Below are 7,262 nucleotides of genomic sequence, written 5' to 3'. Positions count from 1 at the left end.
TACATATATACATAGTATATATTTTTACAACAAATATTATAACAACGACGATGCAGACATCTCCAAATTATCGAAAAAAAATTACATTATACTTAAAAATGTATTAAGTGATCTTATAAAATTATTATTAAAAAATGTCTTTTGATCAGTTTGCAGCAATGATTTCTAACATTTTAAATAATATATTATATTCGTCATTATGCCTTAAAATGTGAACACAAACATTTAAACTTAAGTTTCAAACTCTTAGGTAAATAATAATGTGCACGGTTGGAACGAAGATCATGGCAGATCCACGTTTTTATATGTTGTTCAGTTGTTGTTAAGGGCTGGGACTCACTATGTATTGTTATAAATATGATTTTATATAATTTGTTGGTTGTTGTTGTTATTATTGTATAATAAACTATATAACTGAGGTGGAAAATAATATATATTTTATTGTGGTCCTCAACTCAGTTGTGATATCACAGAAAAAAAATAAAATGTATGTACTATTTGTAATTTAACAATATTAACATGTATTTTAATGTTTTGTTTTGAATTCTATCATTTTTAAAAATAGAAATGTCTTGATTTATGTAGATATATTACCTAAACTATCAGAAATATCTATCATAGTTACTACTTTTTTTTGGTTTATTAAAATATATAATTATATGTGATATGTGAATACAAACTTATAAATTATATTTAAAATATAAAAAAATAAAATTTACACATTTAACGTGCTATTGTGCATGGTTTGAACTCTTTCTAATATTTTTATCAACTTTTACACTGCACAGAAACATAAATGTCACTAAATGGCATATTAATTTGAACAGGTGGCTTACAATAAAATTAGACCGAAGTATAATTAAAGATAATCTTATCCATAATCGTGGGCCGAAGAAATATATATGTCACGCAGACCTCTTTTTAATGGTTTTGCTCTCTCCTTCCTAGATAAACGATATTATTATTGTATAACATAATTATTTTCTGAATAGCTAAAAAATATTATATGTTTTGACTACCAAACCGTTCTCAATAATAATAATAATAATAATAAAAAACAAGAATATTGTATTATGTAGTATACGAATGAAATGATTTACTGTCACGACATTGTTGTTTATCGTTTGATGCGGGTAATAATAAAATGTGACTGCCGATTTGTTTGAAAACTTTTAAACTCTTCCCCCTTATAAAAAATCTATATAGCAAACTGCAGTGAACTGTGAAGCATTTGTGCCAATTCGAAGGTCGAGCTGCGATACGCTCGTCATAAAATGATTAATACCTAGGTACAAATAATATTGATTGAAAACGAAATTAATAACACGGCTTGTTATCGTTAAAAACGAGCCCTGACCCAATGATTTACGAATATAATATAATGTATGATATATTATATTATAGTTCATGTAAAAAAAATTACTTCCTAGTTCAATATATATATTTAATATATTATATAAATATAAAACTCGAAAATATGATTTAAAGTATAGGTATGTATAATAGTGTTTTGAAATTGCACTATTTATGTTTATGTATACAATCGCGTGTAAATAAAATAGAAAACAGCTTCAGGGAGGAAATAAATTATAGTGTAGGTATATATTATAGGTATTCGGTATCTCTAGATGAATAATAATGTATGAAACCTATATATTTTATAATATTTTTTTTTTTTTTTTTTAGATTATGAACGGAGTGATGAATATACTATGCGAGTGGTTTGTAGTAAGTATAAAATAAATTGAATCTAGTTTGTTCTTTTATGGATTAAAAAAAATCGCTGTGTTTGAGCTGCGGTCGCATTAGACGAACTGTGGTATATTTAAGGTAAAATTATCGTTTATCTGATAAGCGCTTATCTAAATTGCAGTTAGCCTTATTATTGAATACGATAAGACATTTGATCAAATGTTTAAAGTAATTGGTTTAAATATTACAATTATTTTCCTTTTGCACTTAGTTTATTAAAAGATAAAAAGGAATTATCGTACTGAAATATTATATCTACGCTGAAAAGTAAATGTTTGGAAATTAGAGTTAACTATTGAGTACAAAAATAATAACTCGGAAATTGGAAAATGATAGCATGTAAAAACATGCAAAAACATTTGAGTTAACTTTTCTCCCTCCAACTAATTCAAAAATCACTGAATTTAGTAACTATTTGGTAAATAAATACTATATTAACTATGATGCTGCACTTTATACAGCTTTGGACAATAATGGAAATTAAAATTTCAATTTGAAATTTGAAAATAAGAACCGATCGCCACTTCTCAAACATATTTGAATTGTTTAAAGTGTGTCAAAAATATTCGGATTGATACATATTCAAAAATCAATTTATAGTAGCTTGGGAAACTAATAAAAACACTGAGAGTGTTAGTAAAAAATTCATTAAAAATAAAATCAAACAATATTTGAAAAAAGAAATAGATTCATTGACATTTTTATGAAATATGTTTCGTCATAAACCAGTATAATTAAAATTATAATATATTTATTCGTTGATTGTGGAAGTGAAACTATCAATTTTTATTTAAAATATAGCTATAGTATAGTGTAACTATCAATATTTAAAACAAGATAAATTGGGATGTTTTTCCCAACTGTAATTCAGATATTATTTTGTTTTTGTTTTGATCTTAATTGCAACTAGACATCAACCTAAAAACAAAAACGGAAATTTTTCGGTAAAACCAGTGTTTTCGATAAAATTTTGTTTTAATGTTAAAATTTAAAAACAAATTACTTTAGAAAGCATTTTTTTATTAATTTATTTAAAGACGTATGGAACTTAAAATGTTAGAATTTTTTATAAATTTTGATAAAAATTATTCACTGGGTGAAAATTTCTTGGAAATTTAACTCGAGATCTCATAAAAGTTATACATATATCTGTATACATATATTAAAAGATACATGACATATTTTTTTTGTGCATTTGAAGTTCAAATTTTTACGAAATTCGTTAAAATCACGACAATTTACAAACTGCGGTATTATATAGTAAAAAATTTATAAAATCTTCAATTTTTATAGCTTAGGTTTGAAAATTTAACACAATATTTTCTTGCGAGTAGTTCATATTAGAACTAAAAAAATCTAAAATAATATTTGTCGTTTAATAATCATTTAATAAGGGGCATTTTTTCTTATGGATTCGAATTTATTCTTATAGTATTGTGTCCTTGGATTATAGTAAGCGCCTACGTGAGGACTGTGCGGGAGCTGTTGGGTCGTCCATCGTGACGCGTGTTCAATTTCAACAGAAGTGTACTCTGCCCTTATACACATATATAATACATGTATTAATGTATTATAGTCATTATAGTTATTATTTATTTTACTCTGCGGATCTATTGAACAATATCTAAGTGTTTTTGTATTATACTTATGTATACATATATTGTATAAATTGGTACGCGCGACTATAATAATAATTTATAATTTATAATTTATAGTATGACGTACAACAATTAATATTGTTATCATTATATTATTGATCGTCGTCGGACACGGTAATAATAAAATTGCGTGCGTCCAACATGACATCGCGTTTGTTACTTTTCCACGTCGCGTACGACCATAATGTAATAACATAAGACGTTATAATATTATCCTCCTCAAGGTGGCCGTCGCCGTGTTTTTTTTTAAGCTGCGAAAACTTGTTTTTTTTTTTTTTTACATCGCGATAATAACAATAAAATAATTGTTATAATTGCGTCATACTCGTCTCCGCCGCCCTATCATACGAAAAGGTTATTGGAACAATAGGGTCGCTTACGATATTATTATTATTATATATATATACACATATAACACACAAGCATACATAGAAAGGAAATACACACGAGCGCTGTCAAGTTTACGCGTGACGGCGGCCTTGGGAGCGTGTGCGAGCGAGCGCGCGCCAAAGTTCACGAATTTACATGATCCTATCGCGTCGCTCGCCAAGGCCGTGTTTTTGAGAAAATCGTGAACACGTCGGTTTTTTGTACGCGCGGCGATGATGATGATGGTGTTGTGCAGGCGACGACGATGACGACGGCGATAATGATAATAATAAATTAATATAATAAATAATGAAAATAACGTATCGCTATTGTGGGTACCACCAATCTGGCCATAATATTATTATAATGGGATAACTCGCGAGGAGCGTCCCATCTCGTGTTCTATAATATGCGTTGCGTGCTTACCACCGAGTTCATCGCGAGTAACTCGATCGTTAAAGCACGACGACGATATTATGGTAGAAATGTGTGTGTGTGTTTCTATCTAAAAAACTATTCGCGATCAAAACAGCTGACGGTACCGCACGCAGAGGCGTTGGCGGATTTTTCCGAGTTTTCCCCGTAGGATAACATTGCAGCCCGCGTAGCTTATATAGAGCAAAAAATGGTTTAACACTCTGCGGTATATGTGGTGTCCATTGGTCACTGTAACGGATGAATTAAATTTGAATTCGATGATATTATCGACAGTCGACATATCATGTTGTGTAGACGAAAAATGATTTCCAGTCTAAACATAGACAACGTAGATACATTAGAAACCGTGATATTATGTTTTTTGATACATCGTCAATCGTTACTCGTTATTAGAATGTAAAATTTGATTCAAATTCGAACTTTAAATGTCTATAAAAAATAACTGTGTACCTACTATTATATTATCATACAACATAAGTACCTTTAGGTAGGTACCTACAATCTGCATACATGTAAAATATGCTCATACATTGTAAATGTATTGTCATCATATAGTGAGAAAAACGTAAATAATACAAAATAGCTGTAAAAAAAAAACATGAACAAATCATTTAAGAAATGTGAACAAATTAAAAAAAATAACATTCTTTATCGGTGTTATGGCTGTTATACGTCTTTATTAATTTTTATATAATATATAAGTAAAACTGCAGCTTGCATTCATCATTGTTGACTGTTGACTGTGCTTAGTTTTTCCTCGTAAGGGTAGGGGAAGGGGAGGGTATCCAGAGTTGTTTTTTTTTCATAATATCTAATGATTAATATTATTAAGTCGACCGCAAAACCATCATCGGTATTATAACATATGCGTATATTTTATCGGCGGCGCGTAGTGTATATTATATTATTATAATATGTTCAACCGACAGTACCACAGAACAAATAATGACAATAATGCGTGCGCCGTACATTGTTTTGTATTGTTATAATCGCTAAATTATTATTATTATCGTATTGTTATGTACGGAGACTCATTGTGTTATAATAATATATAATATGACGACGACGACGAATGACGACGTTCTACCTTCTGCGTTTTTGGTCGCGTTGTTATAAAAAATTATAGCTTTTACACCGTCGTCGTCGGTCCGGGACCTGCGTGCCGCGATTCCTAATGTCGAAAAAATACCATAAGTGAACAATACTTTATAGCGTATACAGCGCTTTAATTTATATTATTATTAGTTTGCGGCGAGTCTGTTTTCGTTTTCGACGAACGTTTAGAAGGCTTCTCCTCCCGGCCGCCTCCGCGCGCGCAGACCGCGGGACACAATGAGCGTTTATATAGTTTATTTTATACGTCATATTTTTTACGCGTTATTATAATATTATTAATTATTATAAATGACTAGCGTCTCGCCGCCGTGGTGGAATAATATATAATATACGCGCACACGTGACCTTACGGGCCCGGACAATCGTACATATTGCACGGCGCACGTGGTTATAAATGATGTCGCTATACGCGATGGCGGTCGTTTGAAAATCACTGCAATATTATTATATGAACTTTATAATATAATATAATTCTCCTGTCCATCTGTTGTGATCGTATAACCTCTGAACGAATTGAATGTTTTCGATATAAGTTACATCAATAGATTTCTTGAGAGTGTTAAGTGTTTAATAGTTAATTTAATATTCATAGATTTTTTTTAACCCCTATAAGTTGCTTTACAAGATAATACGCATATGTGAATTCAATTTTAGCTCACAAAAATCGTACATACATTGTTTTGTTTATTTAAATCGTAGGTTCTTAACCTTTTCTGGGCGATGGGCCCCTTTGAAGTATAAAGGACCCATCTCTTTTATATTTATTAAATGAATAAATATGATTTTAAAAAACTCAGAGCCACTTCGTGGACCCCCCCCCTAAAGTAACCATCTACGGACCTTCGGTTAAAAACCTATGATTTGAATGATTATTACTGTCGCTTCCGGTTGGTACAGATAATAAAATAGGTAAAGATATGATATAATTAAATATAATAATTTCTATATTGTATTATTTTTCATTTCGTCATTTAGGCTAATAAGTAATAAGAATAACTAAGCTATATAAATATAAAATTGAGTAATAGCAATTATATGTAAAATTCAAAGTGTATAGTCGAAATTTAAATAGAAAAAAAACTCGACCGATTTTGATAAAAAAAACACTTAAGAATATTTCAAATGTAGCAAAATAGAAAGATAATTTAAGTGATACATATGCAAATCTGCAGTTTTTTATCAATTTCCAATTGGTATCAAGGGACACGCATATTATTATTTATTTGGAATTCTAGTCAGGTTGAAAGAGTATTATATAGAATAGAAGCCACATACAGCTATTACTTTACTTATGTATAAAAGGTAGAGTATAGGCCAGAGGCTTATAGAATTAAAAATGTTGACGGATTTATCATGTAATTTGGTATCAATATTATACTTAATGGATAATTCTTGAACCAGGCTGCTAAAAATATGCTTCATACTTAACGTTAGATATTTTCAAAAAATAATATACTTCTTTGCAATTTTTTTTTTTAGCTCTCTCTAAGTCCTCTACTCCATCAGGTTTTTTTATTAAGAAATTAAGAAGACAATTATTACTGTTGAATCTAATTTACTTGAGTTTCAATAAAATTAAAACGAATGGTGGTAAGTACGGCGATTTTGTTAATCTAGATAGCATACATTGTAAAATTTGAGAAGTAACATCTTGCATTTTTACACGATCAGTTCTGGAATTTAAATAAGAAACACTTTGTCTTGATTAAATGCTAAATAATATTCACCATAGGAATATTTATTTAAAAACGTATGTTATCGCACAAAAAACTTAAAAACTAGTGATAAATATAAATATTTTTTTATACAATTTTTGTTTATTATTTACGATTATGTAAACATTTTTTTAAAAACGTTAATAGTTTTTTAAATATTCAACGGTTCATGATAAAAAATCGTTCTATATTATAAATATTATCACATCATTTT

The sequence above is a fragment of the Rhopalosiphum padi genome, chromosome 1 (assembly GCF_020882245.1).
Source record: "Rhopalosiphum padi isolate XX-2018 chromosome 1, ASM2088224v1, whole genome shotgun sequence".
Taxonomy (NCBI): Eukaryota; Metazoa; Arthropoda; class Insecta; order Hemiptera; family Aphididae; genus Rhopalosiphum; species Rhopalosiphum padi.
Note: the sequence above shows the minus strand (reverse complement) of the source record.